Source organism: Vombatus ursinus, unplaced genomic scaffold (genome assembly GCF_900497805.2).
Source record: "Vombatus ursinus unplaced genomic scaffold, bare-nosed wombat genome assembly UNPS02015255.1, whole genome shotgun sequence".
In the NCBI taxonomy this organism is placed as follows: Eukaryota; Metazoa; Chordata; class Mammalia; order Diprotodontia; family Vombatidae; genus Vombatus; species Vombatus ursinus.
Genome location: NW_020955033.1, coordinates 10662753 through 10678795, shown reverse-complemented (window position 1 = coordinate 10678795; position 16043 = coordinate 10662753). Strand labels below are relative to the sequence as shown.

The window sequence follows — 16043 nt, the reverse complement described above, 5'->3', positions numbered from 1 at the left end:
TACATTTGCATTTGCATAGATCTTGTCTTGTTTTTCTCCAGTAGAATATAAGCTCCTTGAGGGTGGGAATTGTTTTTCCTTTTGTTTTTGTAACCCCAATGCTTAGTGTAGTCCTTGGCAAATAGTAGTGCATAACAAGTGCTTGTTCAATTGAATTGGATTAAGTCATCAGATGTAGAGCTGGGAAGGAACATTAGAAAACATCATTGGTCTCCAAACATTACACTACAGTAAGTAAAACAAAACAAAACAAAACAAAAAACCCAAAAAACCAAAAACACCAACAACCATCCTAGTGATTTTGTTTATTCCAACAATTATATAGAAATGGACGTTTTAAAGGATGAGATAAAGATGAAAAGATATTGGGTTCTAGAATCAGTAAGAAGTCACTGCAGGTTATTAAATAGAAGAATGTCACGGTCAGACCTGTGCTGCTAGAATATCAGTTTGGTAGCTGCAAGGATGATGGATTGGAGGGGGAGGGATTTGAGAGGGAGAAACCAATTAAGACAGCATTGCAATAATCCAGAGGATGGGTGATGAGGGCTAGGACAGGATGGTGGTGGTGTGAGTATAGAAAGGGATGGATGTGAGAGAGTGTGGAAATGATAACACTTCACAACTGACTGGTGGGATGAAGGAAAGCGAAGAATTGAGAATGACACCAAGGGAGGGAACCTGAGTACCTGGAAGAATGGAGGGGTTCTGGACAGAAACAGAAAAGTTCAGAAGACAGGGTGGGTTTGGATGAAAATCTGCGATGATTCATGCCTGCTCATACAATTCACTCTGTCTCAATAGTGGGGGAAACAGATGCAGCCAGGAGGTTGGAGCACAGAGCCCAATGAAGGGTACGTGCTGTGATCCTGAGTTGAGCTGTGGGTGGGGCGAGATGGTGTTAGGCTGTCAGGATGCTGGGAGTTGGTAGGATTTTGAGGTGTTTTTGGTACCTGGTCATGAATATGTTATAACCACCTCGAGGGTATGCTCTCTAGAGCAGAATGGGAAGTGTTGGGACCTTTCATAGCTATAGAAAACCAACATCAGAAGGGGAATAAGCAGGGGAGTACCAGGTAATGATATGTGAAAATATGGCGGTGTTATATTGGAGACCAGACCAATAGCTATTGGCTATTTTTAAAAATTACATTTAATTCCTGCTATTGGCTATTGAAAAAAAAAGGGTAGAATCGACCCATCTTCCCATCCTGTGATTATAAACCCCCTTTGGCCTAAGGAAAATGCCTTTCCTAAAGAAAACATGTTATCAAATAAGTGTCAGAGCTGGGATTCAAGCCTATGTCCACTGATTGCAAATCTAGGGCTTCTGACACTATAATATCCTTTACAGAGGAAAAAAAATAATGAAGAAGAAAATGGCAGAGACAGGAGACAGTCCTGGAAACAGGGGTGGTGGCATTTAAAAGCAGTGCTTGAGATGGTAAGAAGTAGACAATCTGAGGCTTGAAGAGAAGAGGACTAGTAGTAAAATTACAGAAGCTGCTGAGGCATAGCCATAGACATAGAGAATCTTTATTTAGTGAATGGTTGTGGGAATGGAGAGACAGTAGAAGTCTGCATTGTGTGCCCACATGGCAATATTGGCATTATTGATATATAACTACTATCTTCTGAATGTTTGGAGTGATACCATGACTAATATGGTATCAATGCCACTTTTATCTCCTCACCCAGACTCAGCTTCTGTCCTAGGGAGGGAACATTCACTTAGGATTAATTCTTTTAGGATTAGTCTGAGAAAGATGGTACTTTCTTGGAAGGGTGATTATGTTAGAAAGGAAGTGAAGCTTATTGTGATTGACAAGACAGGTTTATGAATTGCACTTATTTTATCGTAATGGTAACCAAAATTAGATTGGGCTTTGAGTATGGACAGAAACTAAAGTCTCAGGCCCAACCTGTAAGGAGATCAGGGTACTAGATAGGCCATAGAGATGACAGAGCAATGACCCGAATGTAACCTCATGATACAGGGGAAAAGTACTTAGTTCCATTAATTTTTTAAGTCTTTCAGAGTAAAGCTGTTGGGTAATCTCCATGGCCCTCGTCAAGAGTATAATGGAAATTAAAAAGAATTTATTCATAGCTATGAGGATAGTTAATACTCAAAACAAAGAATTTTAAAAGACAGATTTTGATTTAAGGAATTCTTGCTGTGCTGACTATATGTAGCTGTGGGTCTGATTTACAAAAGAGCTGAGAAAAACAAACAAACAAACAAATAAACTTGGGGCTTTGGGATGAACAGAAAAGCTGTCAACATTCTCCTGCTGAAAAGAAGCCACAAAGTAGCTTTCATAGTGTGTTGAATCATCTGCCATTTTGTAATGAGGCATATGAGCTGTAACTGAGCATCACTGGTTCTGTGGTGCTACATTTTTTTTGTTTCTTGCCCCAATTCTCTATTACTCCTCCAAACCATTAAAAAATTTTTTTCTTCCTCACACCCAAAATATGAACACAACACAAACTCCAGGTATTCTTTTCCTTCTTACGCTCTTTGCTTTGGATATTTTAGGAACTTGTATAGCTTCAACTATCACTTTGGTTTAGATTAACTCAGAAATCTGCATGTCCAATTCTGACATTTCTCTTTAACTATAGGGAATATTTACATTCCAAGTGCCTTCTGGACCTCTTGATTTTCCTGGATGTCTTTCCATCACCTTAAACTCAACATCTCTGAAATGTATAATTTACAAGCATTTATTAATTACCTACTGCGTAATAGGCATTGTGATAGGTGCTGATTATAGAGAGCCAAAGAACAAAACAGTCCCTATCCTCAAGACTCTTACATCCTTTTGGAGACAAAAACATATGCACATATTTATTTTGTATATCATATGCATATATGTATATATGTATATGTATACACATATACATACATACATGCATACACACATATCTATCTATCTATACATGTGTACATGTATATGGTATATGATATAATTTCCAGGGCAGAGAGAGACTCTGACAACTTGAGGGATTAGGAAAGGCTTTACATCACTGTCCTCCTCAAATAATTTCTACCTTCTGACATTTTGGTCACTTGTATTATCATCCTTCTACTATATTTACCTAGAGCTGAAATTTTATTGTTGTTTTTTTTTTGCTTGTGGTGTCAGTCACCAAATTCTTTGAATTCTTTCTTTCATCATAGTGTCTCATCTCATATCTGTCCTTTTCATTTTAACTGACACTATCTTATTCTGTTTTCATTACCCCACGATTAGACATCTGTCATTATTCTAAATGATTTCCCGGCTTCCAGTCTCCCCCTACAATTTACCATGAATATTGCCCTCAGTATAATATCATGCATATGGCAATTTGATCATGTTACTTCACTCTTCTAAAATACCTGATTGATACACATCACCTCTGATGCCTTGTGCAAACTGATTAGAATGGTATTCAAGGTCTTCGATGGCCTTCCGTTTCAAGTTTTTCTAACATTACTCCCATTTATTAACTATCTGGTGCTGCTAGAGTGGTCTATCCATTGTTCCTAGAATATAATTTGTATAATTCCACCTCTTTGCTCATGTTGTTTTCTATCTTTTTGCCTTTACTAATTTTGCCTCCTCTTTTTCAGATAAGCTCGGACAACAAAGACTGATTTCTCCCAAAATCAAACTAAAGACAGACTATTGAACATCATCACTCATGTATGTGTTTTCTATTTCTTTTCACAACTAGAACATATCTCTATGTTGGGTTCTATCCTCTTCTTGATATGTCACCACAAATGCCTTGTACATAGTATGTATACTTGGTACACAGTTGTCAATCACTTAAATAATAGTGATATTTTTTCATACACCATACATCATGCTTTTACACTTTCCCTACCTCCCCTGCTCTTCAGACATTTCACCCCATACCACCCAAGCTACATAACTCACTATTTATTCCATCCCAATCTGACACTTTAACTCCAGGCCTGAAAATGCCATTAAAACCACAAAAACAATACCTTAATAATTAAAACATTCTTTTTTTCCTCTTTCAAAGGTCATCTGAAATTCCCTTAATCATTAGAGAAATTTCTTGATTAGGTGGGATATAAATCCTCCCTGTACCTCCTCTTCAGATTTAAACTTTCCCCCTTTGCCCCGATACACTGAATATCATATATGTATGTGTGTATAAATATATATATTATATATGTATGTATGTATGCATACATACATCGTGGAATTTGAAATTCTTGAATAGGAATAAAAAATTGAAATACTAAATTCTTTTGTTTGCACAGTGACAAAAAGAATTGCAACAATGTCTGACCATTTGTTTGGAGTTCCTGACTCCTTTGAACCTTGGAAAAATCGGAAGGAAAGATGGATTTCCCCTCCATCATATAGTGAAAGGCACTGCATGGTGGAAAAAGATTTGTACTGGAAGGAAACCTGAATATTGATTTTAGTTCTGTCTCTACTAACTAGATGTGATCTTGATAAAGTCATTCATGAGTCTCAGTTTCCTTAACTGGTAAACGAGAGGGTGATACTTGACTGCTAAAGTGCCAATTTAAATGATTTTGAGTCTATGATTATAATAAGATAATGAAAATTATGATTCTATACTCCACCATAAATAATGATGTCCCATACAGTCTACTCCATTCATGAAAATTCCCCCACAAAACTGGAACATTTTTCCCCAAAGATGAATTTATATCTATATTTTCATATATTACAGTTTCTTTTGAAAGAATTGGTACTAAGGATTATGAATGTATTATCTAAATTAAGTATCATCTTTACTCCATAATAGTAACAGCACTGTCAACCATTAAATTAACTTGCATGCTTAAGTTTTCTGGAAATCATCCATTAATCATCTGTTACCATTTTTTAATTGAAACTATGACATTGTAATTTATTTTACTGACTATTATAGGTGGAGGTAGCTTTTTGTGCGGCTAGGAAATCGAGACATGCATAACTCAGGATTCTCATCAGCTAATCACAGAGATATCTAATCCATGTAGGATATACATGGATATGAGTCCATGGAGCAATAAAATTAGACAAAATTATGCCCTATACATTTTCACATTTGATATTATCTACAAGTAAAATTAATAAAATCATTTTTATAAAATTAGTAGTGGAATCTCTGGTTATAAACAGCCAACTTCTTCAAGCAGGTATCTCTGTAAGCTTTTTATGGAAAACACTTGACATTACAGATTCAGAGGTTAATTGTCCCATCATCATATGCATAAATCTCCCATAAATGTTAATAGGAGAATGCTAATGAGAGACACTCCTACATCAACAGGAAAATAGATTTGGTACTATGGAAATCGAATTTTTTTTTCTGTTTAATTCTACTTAACCTGAAATTGTGTTTAGTATTTGCATAACTTTCCATTCTGATTTTGAGTACATGAAATTCCTCTTCAGTATCACCAACTACAAATTTACAATAACAATAAAGTTATTATTTATCCAAAAAACCTTGCCAGTATATGATACTCTGAGGTATGAATCATATACACATGGAAAGCATATATTCAACAATTTAATGAGTCCTATTTAAATACTTAAAGTTGTTGGTTAGTTTGACTTTCTTTACAAAGCAATACCATATATAAGTGTTTATATTGTCACTGTTACAAAATACATTCTCCTATTTTACATCTGAGCCCCCCAAAGCTGATATAGAGAAATAGTGTCTTTTTCTGATGTGCAATGTATGATTTAACCGTTCTCATTTCAAGAGGGCCTTGGCCTTATTCAGTCTTTAGTTCATTGCATCCATGAGGTTTAAATGCTCTCAAATTCATTTCAAGATGAATCAAAAAGAAAACTAACTCTAAAAAATAAAATAACTCTAAAGTTTCGATGTATGGTCACATGGATTTCCTTTAGAATATATTTAGCTGGGGCAGCTAGGTGGCGCAGTGGATAGAGCAGTGGCCCTGGATTCAGGAGGACCTGAGTTCAAATCCAGCCTCAGACACATAACACTTATTAGCTGTGTGACCCTGGACAAGTCACTTAGCCCCCATTGCCAATATATCTATATCTATATCTATGTCTATGTCTATATTTATATATCTGTATCTATATCTATAAATCTATATCTGTATCTATATCTATATATTCAGCCAAGCCATTCTAACTCACAGAATCATACATTGGGAGCTGGAAGGGAACTTGGAGGCCCACTCCCTCCTTTTATAGATAAGGAAACTGAAGTCCACAGAAGTTAAGGGACTTGCTCAAAGTCACACAGAAAGTAAATGCCAGAAGCAGGATTTGAACCCAAGTTCTCTGATTCTAAAAGCAGTATTCTTCCCACTATATTTTGTGTTATCGTTGGGAACAGCAATGTGAGAAAGAAAAAGAGGTGAGTTGGAGAAGAAGAAAGTCAGTGGGGGCAGGGGAGTGAAAGGGTCATCTATCCTTTTCACTTATGTCACTTATTAAAAATGTTGCTTAGTAAAAGTTTCCTGTGATTCTTCCATCATCATATTACATCTTAAAAAACAAAGAGCAAAAAAAGTATTATGTGAGACAAGTATGCTGAAGGTGTCATTTTATATGATTCTCTTTCAAGAGAAACAAGTTTCAAAGAAAAAAAACATTTCGCAGATGAGAGATTTATAAAAACTTTTTGCTTTTCCTTCCATTGCTAAAGGGGGGATGTTTAGGTTGCCTATGGCAAAAGAGTTTTCATGACTTTATGTGTGAAGGGCACACAGTGAATTCGAGCAACTCCTACAGACCACCTATAATTGCGTAGATGAGATGTGTTCTATGTCCCAAGAAGGAGGACCCATACTGGGAAAATACCAAGGAAATCACTGATCCTTGAAGCACTGGGGTATAAGTACTGAAAAACCTCACAATGGCAGCACCTGGCAAAATATACTATTTCCAAAGGAAAAACTCAGTCTCTAACTTTTTATGGAGAAAGTTAATGCCTCAATGCAAGAAAATATTTTGTAGAATTTCATATTACATTAGTTTCTTTTCCCCCTCTTTGGGAGTAGTGACAATGCTGTCACAGGAACTCAAAAGCCTTTCATAGAAAATGGTGACTTACTTGGTAGGTATTTGGGAAGCACACACAACACTATCTAAACTTTGAACCCCCTCGATATACTTCAACAACCTGAGCATGCAATAGTCTCCCAGTCCAGAAATTCTAGTGTAAGTTGACAATTTCAATCTAAAGAAATTAGTTTTATTCAGATTTCCTTGGTGCCTAAGGGATACTTTGTCTTGAAATAAGTAACTTTTGAAAGCCACATGAACCCTTTTAGTTTACTGGGTAGGGCATTATTTAATGTACATAACGCTGGGGTATTACTTAATTTCTCCCATTCCAATTCATCCTAAGTACAACTACAGAACCTATACTTTTCCCTTATCGCCTTCTTTTATAATAAAGTCAAACTATCCAATAAATCAAAGCATAACTACAAGTCATAAAATTCAAGGCATTTGCAGGGGGATGTGTGTGGGGGAAAGGTCTGGTTCTATTCTACATTATCACACTTTCCCCTTATTCTTATGACTTCAATTCTGGCTGAGCAATACTCTTGATCATTCTCTACTAATATTGCTCCTGCCTTTACCTTTAGTCCTCTTCCCAAACTATGTATTTGACTGAAACAGTTTCTTTGTCTTCTCTAGAAAACCATACCTCTTTAAATGAAAACATCATTCCTCAAAAGCTTCCATAAACTTTACTTCATAAAGAACTCAGTTCAGACATACTACTAATCTCCAAAATGACAGTAACTTCTACTACGTTTATACATTCTTTATATTTATATTTATATCTGTTTATGCAATATGATTCCCATGTGTCTATGTACACACATCCTACAGAGCTTATTTTCTGTTCCAATTATTTGGCACTTATTATATGTTGTCATATATTGCTATTTTTAAACATATTTTTACTAGTTTCACCAGCTAGACCATAAGATTTTTGAGAGCTGCATTCATTGCTCTTATGCATCAATTTCTAGCACCTTATATTGTCACTCTCAAATAGCAGGTGATCATAAGTGTTGGTAATGATGCTTTTCCCTCTTCTTGCCTTTTAGCTCCCTGAAGCCTACAAGTCTATAATAATGCTGTTCTTCATGTACAAATATAGTACTGATCAGTGAATATGTCCTTTGATTCCTTTCAAGGAAATGATGGTGGATTTTTGGTAATGCATTCGCTCTCCCTTTACCTAGAGCCCTTGTAACCACACTTTATTTGAAAGCTTGAGGCTCTGTGGCCCCTTCAGAAGCTCAGGCCATCACCCTGAAGTCCTTGGCACTATCTCTGACCAAAGGTGCTAAGGTCATACAACCTCATGTAATAGATACGACAGAGTGCAAGGTGTCCAGGAGATACTGATTAATCACTTGTTGCTGTTGCTGCTATTGATAAGCAGTCTTAAGATTTGGAGGCTAAATGGTAATGCTTAATCCAAGGAATCATGGCACTAATGTCATGAGGAAATAATTATATTTATATTAAAGGTATGGGAGGGAGCATGACATGATAAAGAACCAGTCTTGAAGCCAGGAATAACTACCTTCAAGTCTCAATTCTGATTATTCTAGCTGTGTGTCCCTGGGCAAGTAACAACCTATCAGAGTTCTAGGCAACCCTCTAAGATTAGGTTGCAGAGAAGCAGAGAAAATTCTCACCAAATTGGTGGGAGGACTTCCCTCTCCTGGGAGTTCCTCCCTCTCCTGGGAGTTCCCTATACTAATGGAATTCTAATGAAACTGAGCAGGTTCGGTTCCTATCTCTAGCACAGGTTTACAAAACAAAAAAACAAACAAATAAGTAAACAAACACTGAAAAATCTCAGATACTATATAAAGAATGCGGCATAAAGTAAAACTTTGAGTCAAAAGACCTGAGTTTTAGTCCTGAACTCTGCCACTTTGTGACTTTAAGAAAAGCAGGTAATGTTTGTGCTTTGGGCTTATTAGCCCATATTTGTACTTACTATGTGCCAGACACTGTGTTAAGTGCTTGGGATATGAATGTAAGCAGTCAAGGCAATCGTTGCTCTCCAAGAGCTTACGTTCCAATAGGCAAGATAACCTATAAAGAGGAACTAGGGGAAAAATGTTATAGGGTCAGTCAGCATGGTATAGAGAGGGCTAGGAAGGAGGCCATGCTATAGGCAAAATGCATTGAAATACCTATTAGAGCCTGGGTTCTGGGGAGCAGATTTCAAGGATCCAGTGGTGGAGAAGATGGGGATAGGGGTGCAGTAGAAGAAAACATGGTGTGGAGATTGATAGGAGTACTAAGAATCGGAGGCCATTTAATGCCTGCTTATATCCAAACTTTAGGTTGAATAGGAAGGCCAGTGTAGGCCACTTTTCATGGGGTACTGGGTTTGGAGTCAGAAGGCCAGAGTTTGAATCTCAGCCCTGCTACTTCTTGTATGACCTTGAACAAGTCGCTTAACCTCCACAGGCCTCTAAAAACTCATGTATAAAATTAGAGGGGTTGGAGATGGAATAGATGGCTTCTAAGGTCCTTTCTAGCTAAGCATATGATCATCTGAGCTACAATTTTATGACAAAACATAGACTCTGACAAGACAGAACCCTACTTATTGTGAAGGGCAAAAAGATGCCCAGGTCTTCTGTGACTTCTCTAATTATTATTCATTTTTGATTGCACATTAATCCTTTTGTACTGAGCAACAAAAAAGGCGAGGCGGGGTTAGTACAGCGATGCTAAAACTGATGAGGACCCGGGCAGCGGGTCCAGGTTGCTGGGCATGATGGGGAAGGTAATGGGACACTGAGACACATCTTGACGTGATCCGGGGGCATTTCACTGCCGCAGAACAAAGGAGAGGCTCTAACGTGCACAGTGGGGTGTATTCATCCACCTCTTAGAAATTGAGGAACTCTCCCCTCTCTGGCGAGGCTTGAGATCTCTGATGACTACCGCGGGGGGCAGATTAATTTTAAAAGCCACTAACCACCAGTCTAGAGGGATCTTTTTGTGAAAGTAAATGCAACAAGTAAACATTGGGACAGACTCCCAACCCAGATCCATTTTTCTTGGAAACATGATCCAAACAAGACTTTCGTGCTTCACTCAATGACCTCCCGGGTTATACAGGCAGCTGCCTGCAACAGCCTCTGAAAAGGCTGCCCTACTGGCAGGACTGGTTCATAGGAATAACTGGAACAATAGTTTCTTTCAGCTCTCTGCATTGGTCACTTCTTACCATGTCCCCATCCCTAACCCCCGACCCTGTCCTCATTGAATCAAACTACCCAGGAGGCATTTTGACTAATTTGGTTGTGGGGAGGGCAACAGGAGAGAAAGGAACTGATCTGACATTGGGAAGAAATGAGTAAAGGAGCCGTTAGCCTCACATCTGTAGCTATGTGTTGTGATCCCTAAGGTGGCGGACGCTGTGTGGAGCAGGCAGGGGAGAAACATTGAGAAAGGAAGGACCTGGCCACTGCTGGTATGTGCTGGTACCCTGCTTTCACTTCCGGGCCTCGCTTTGGGCCGCCACAGCCTCCATGGTTCTGCCCACAGTGTCTGCATCCCTAAGGAACTGCGTGGACTCGATGGGTTTCAGATTTTTGTCTGACGCATACATAATGGGAATGCCAGTGGGTAGATTCAACTCCACAACTGCTTCTTCTGACAGATTCTCAAGATGTTTGACAGTCTTGTGAAGACTATTACCATGAACTGCAATCAGAACACATTTTCCCTTCCTGATCTGGGGGATGATTTCCTTTTTCCAGAAGGGCAGAGCCCAGGCAATGGTGTCTTTCAGGCTCTCACAGGAGGGTAGCTGGTCCTCAGTAAGATCCGTACAGAAGTCCTTGCTGTGCTGCTGTTGAGAGGGTGGTTGGCCTCTATTGGACGTGGCAGGATGTTGTAGGATCGTTGCCAGATCTTTTCCTGACCCTCACCATGCTTAGCAACTGTCTCTGCTTTGTTGAGGCCCATTAGACCTCCATAGTGCCACACATTTTGGCACCAAGTCTTCACTACAGGCAACCGCATCTGGTCAATTCATCTAGTACTGTCCAAAGGTTGCTCTCTTCTGGACATAGGTGAAGCAGATATCAAATTCATAGCCAGCATCTTGCAGTGTTTGGCCACAATTAGCCTCCTTGTGCCCAGTGGGGCTCAGGTCTGCATTGGACCGGTCACTAAAGTGGTTCTTCAGGTTCTAGGCGCTCTCAACATGCTGGAGCTTGTAGGCTGGGTCAGCGGGTATCAAGGAGGCTGGCAGATGGGCCATACTCTCTCATTCTTGCTTTTGTTCCCCACTAGTTCTTTCCTGGCCCTTCCTGGCAGGTAGAACAGTCTTGGGCACAGTATTGCTTTTGTAGGCAGAGGAAAATTTCGAAACAGTTCCTACCTATCTCTACCTTTCTTTTGTATTTGGAGCTGGGAAGCAGACTTGATTATACGTCGGCCTAACTGAATCCAGGAGAAATTCTAATTCCATCCTCCTTGGAATGTTTGTGTGTCTTTATTTTTAAGCTGCTGTTTAGAATCATATTCTCCAAAAGAAAAATCTGAGTGCTCCTGTAAGTTGAGTGCCTCTGGGACGCAGAGGAATGCATGATGGGAAGTGCTGTGGATCAGAACAGCATTTCTTGCATCCTGATATAGAAAATGAGGACCAGGACTGGGGTTGGGACAGGATTGCCATGTCTATGTGAATGGGTTTGGGAGATTCAGGGGGAGAACACGGGAATGGGAATGACAACAATTTGCAAACATTTAAAAAGGCAGCTAGGTGGCTCAGTGGATAGAGTGCTAGGACTGTAATCAGAAGATCTGAGTTCAAATCTAGCCTCAGGCACTTACTAGCTGGGTGATTGGGGCAAATTACTTAACCTCTGACTTAACCCACTGGAGAAGGAGATGGCAAACCACTCCTGTATCTCTGCCAAGAAAACCCCAAGTGGGTTCATGAAGAGTTGGACAGAACTGAAAAGACTGGATGGATTGCTCTGCATGCTGGACTTGACTAATGAGTGTGTTCATTAGTAGAAAATTCTTCCCTTTTTCTAAATGTAGTAGGTGGAATAGGAAACATCTGTTCATTCTCATATACAGTGTTAGAACATGATGGTCTTTTTGGGGGGGAGCTATAAGATGCATTTTTATGTTATATAGAACTGTAACTAGGGCAAGGCAACCCATGCTTTGACCAGAGGGCACAGAAATTCAGAGGACATTAACAGCAGTTAAAACATTATAAAAATAAATGATCTTAGTACTTAGTTAGAAAAAATAATAATTTAAAATAGGAAGCTACCGGATGCTTCCTTTCTCTACCCTGATAGAAGATCATTCTTACTATATCTTTGGTTCTCTAGCTCTTTTCCCACACACCATTCCTACCTTCGCTAATTGAATTTTTGTTAAAAATTAATTTGAGGACACATTTAACACTGCTTACCTCAGTGTGTTTTGTGAGGTTTGCTCCAGGTAGAAAAAAAGTGCTAGTTATGCCATGGATGTATGACTGTATTCCTTGTTTTTTAATTATCATCCTTTTGGTAAGCCTCTATCAGACAAATTGAAAAAGATACGCTATTCAATCAACAAACATTTATTTAGTACCCATTATGTGCCACGAGTTTTGTTAGGTCCTGGGGATACAAATAAAAAAATGAAATAATCCTTCTTCTCAGAGAGCTTCCATTCTCTCAGGAGAGGAAATATATATATATATATATATATATTTATATACATATATATATTTATATACATATATATTTATATACACAACACATATATACACACATACATCTATACCTATAACATAGTATGCATACATAAATACATATATGTACACATATGTGTATATATATGTTACACACATAGTTCTCTATCTTATCTTATTCTATCAATCAATCTATCTGTGTATCTATAGCAGGTAAGTAACACAAGGGATAGAGTAATTCTGGGCCTGGAGTCTGGAGGACTCAACTTCCTGAGTTCAAATCTGGTCTCAGACACTTACTAGCTGTGTGGCCCTGGACAAGTCACTTAACCCTGTTTGCCTCAGTTTCCTCATCTGTAAAAGGAGGTGGAGAAGGAAATGGCAAACCAGTTTACCAATATTTTTGCCAAGAAAATCCCAAATAGTGTCATGGACAAAAAATGACTGAATAACAGCAGCAGCAACAACAACATATACACACATATGTGTATATATATATATATGTATGTATATATGTATGTTTGTGCATACACACACACATATAATGTCATTAGCAGTTTGGAATTTTAAGAAAGGCTTTGTGTAGGTTGTACTTGTGTTGCTTCTTAAAATAAGAGAGAGGGGCAGCTAGGTGGTGCAGTGGATAGAGCCTTGGAGTCAGGAGGACCTGAGTTCAAATCTGACCTCAGACATTTGACACTTACTAGCTGTGTGACCCTGGGCAAGTCACTTAACTCCAATCATCTCACCTAAAAGTAAATAAATAAATAAAAATAAAAAGCAAGAAAAAATTTAAAAATAAAAAAATAAAATAAAATAAAATAAGAGAGATTCCATGAGGCAGAGGTGAGGAGAGACTGCATTTCAGGCCTGTGGAAGTCCACTGCAAAAATACGGAAGCAGATAATAAAGTGCCATGTGTAATAAGAAGAAAGGAAGCCATTTTGGCTGGTTCACAAAGTGTGGGAAGCAGGGAAGTAAGTAAATGAGGCTGCAAATATAACTTGGAACCAGGTTGTGAAGACCAGAGGATTTTGTATTTGATTCTAGAGACAATAGGGAGCCATTGGAGTTTATTGTGCAGGGAAATGACCCAGTCAGATCCGTGCTTAAGGAAAAATACTCTGTCAACTTCATGGAGGATCAATTGTAGTGGGGTAGAGACGAGACAGAGAGACTAATTAGGAGGCTGTGACAGTAATCTAGATGAGGAGCGATGAGGACCTGAACCAACTGTGAATAGAGTAGAGTCAGATGAGTGAGATACTGCAGCGGCTGAAAAGATATGACTAATTGGATACATGGGGTGATTTGGGAGTCAAGTATGGCACTGATGTCATGAGCCTGGAGAACTGGATGAATGGCGGTGGCTTTGACAGACATAGGGAAGTTGGGAAGAGGAGTAGGTTGTGGGGATGAAGGGACTGATAGATAATTATTGTGGACGTGTTAAGTTTGTGATATCTTTAGGACATGCAATTTAAACAGTCCAGTAGATAATTAGTGAGGCAGGACTGAAACCGATGGGACAGACTGGGGCTGTGTGTCAGTGAGTCATCTGCATAGAGACGGTGACTATACTAACGGGAACCCATGAGTCATTGAAAGAGAGAGAGAGTCCGGAGAGAAAAGAGAAAACCCAAGACAGAGCCTAGAAAAACAAACACAGTCAGTGAACGTGGACTAGCAAAGAAGACTGAAAACGAATTGCGAGACAGGTAGAATGAGAACCAGGAGACAGCAGCGACACAAATAAACAGAAGGGAGAGAGTATGTAGCATGGGGGTGCGCCTGGGCGACGTCTACAGAATAAGTGCATCAGAGGGGTCAAGATAGAGAAGAATCATCTGACTTGGTTATTAAGAAGTCATTAATCTTGAAGAAAGTTCACTTTCCGGTAACTTTGGAGAAAGTAGTTCAGCTGAGTGAGGAGATCAGAAACCAGATTTCAAAGGTTTAGGGAGTAGAAGAGAGGAAGACGAGGTAGTAAGGGAGGACTGTTTTCTAGGAATTTGACTGAGAAAGGGGTAAGATAACTAAAGGACGAGTGTGGAGAAGGTGGAGTAGAGGGATAGGTCATGGAATTTTTGGGGGTCATTCTTACTTTTAGTTTTTTTATCCAGTGTTTATTTTTTTAGTTTTGCAATTCTAGTGCCTGAATCATGTGCAACCCCTAGGGTTCTCATATACTCCATATTAAAATGGTTAGCAAATTTAAAAAGCATATAATTTATCATAGATCTATGCTAAGATAAAATAGAGTACCAATATGGAAAAAAAACAAACTAATTTTCAGCTGATAGCTTCTTCTTCTTCTGGAGGCAGTTGGGGTTAAGTGACTTGCCCAGGGCCACAGAGTAGTGAGTGTCTGAGGCTAGATTTGAACTCAGGTCCTCCTGACTCCAGGGCCAGTGCTCAATCCACTATACCACCTAGCTGCCCCAATTGATAGCTTCTTGATGCTCTCTAGTGGGCCAATGAAATATGCAGTCACATTCTTCTTTGTTAAAGCATTAAACTAATTTTTCCCCAATAAAAATTTTTGAAGAGAAGTGAGAAGAATAAGCTGCCTCACTGTGGGTCCAATTTCCTTTTTCTGACTAGAGTTGAACAACAAGAATCTTTTTTAATTTGCACAAGTTCATTTTGGATATACAGAAGGCATAGCCCAAGGGTAAAGGGAATCTGGTCTAATATACTTTCTTATCCCACTTTTGCCACAAGATAGGAGTGTATTTCATAGATAAGGAAATATGATTTTTACGTTATGCAAAAATATCACCTAATTTGCATGTATATGAACTTGACATAAGTCCTAAGTTCAATAATGCCTTGAGCTTATATAACATTTTCTTTCAAAGTGCTTTGCCATCTTTACTTGTCCTGATAATGTTCCTGTGAGATAGAGGAAGGGGGCAAGCATTCATATAACAATATCACATGGTTGGTTGCTGTATTTTGTTTTCGAAGAGGACCAAATGACATCACTATGGATAGAGTCAAGTTTTAATGTGTCTGACTATGGCTGATCAGACCAATATGAGTCTGATCATAGAGCCCAGCACCTTTTCTGATGTGGGCACACTGTGCTGAGTGGTCCTCTGCCAGTGTCTCCCATGTCATGCAATCAATTCCAAAGTTCTTAAGAGAGACCTTGAGAGTGTCCTTTGATTGCTTCTTCTGACCACCATGTGAATGCTTGCCCAATGTGAATTCTCCATAAAATGGTCTTTTTGGCAAACATATGTTTCGCATCTGAACGACGTGGCCAGCCCATTGGCGTTGTGCCCTCTGAAGCAGTTTAGTTC

General features: G+C 38.9%; 1 protein-coding gene and 1 pseudogene across 4 annotated transcripts in view; both read right to left on the bottom strand.

Annotated features, from left to right (window-relative positions):
• LOC114031875 (nucleolar protein 4) overlaps positions 1 to 16043 on the bottom strand; it is a 427691-nt gene that overhangs the window by 112738 nt on the left and 298910 nt on the right. The gene's annotated exons all lie outside the window — the stretch shown is intronic.
• LOC114031719 lies at positions 10522 to 11295 on the bottom strand (annotated as a pseudogene).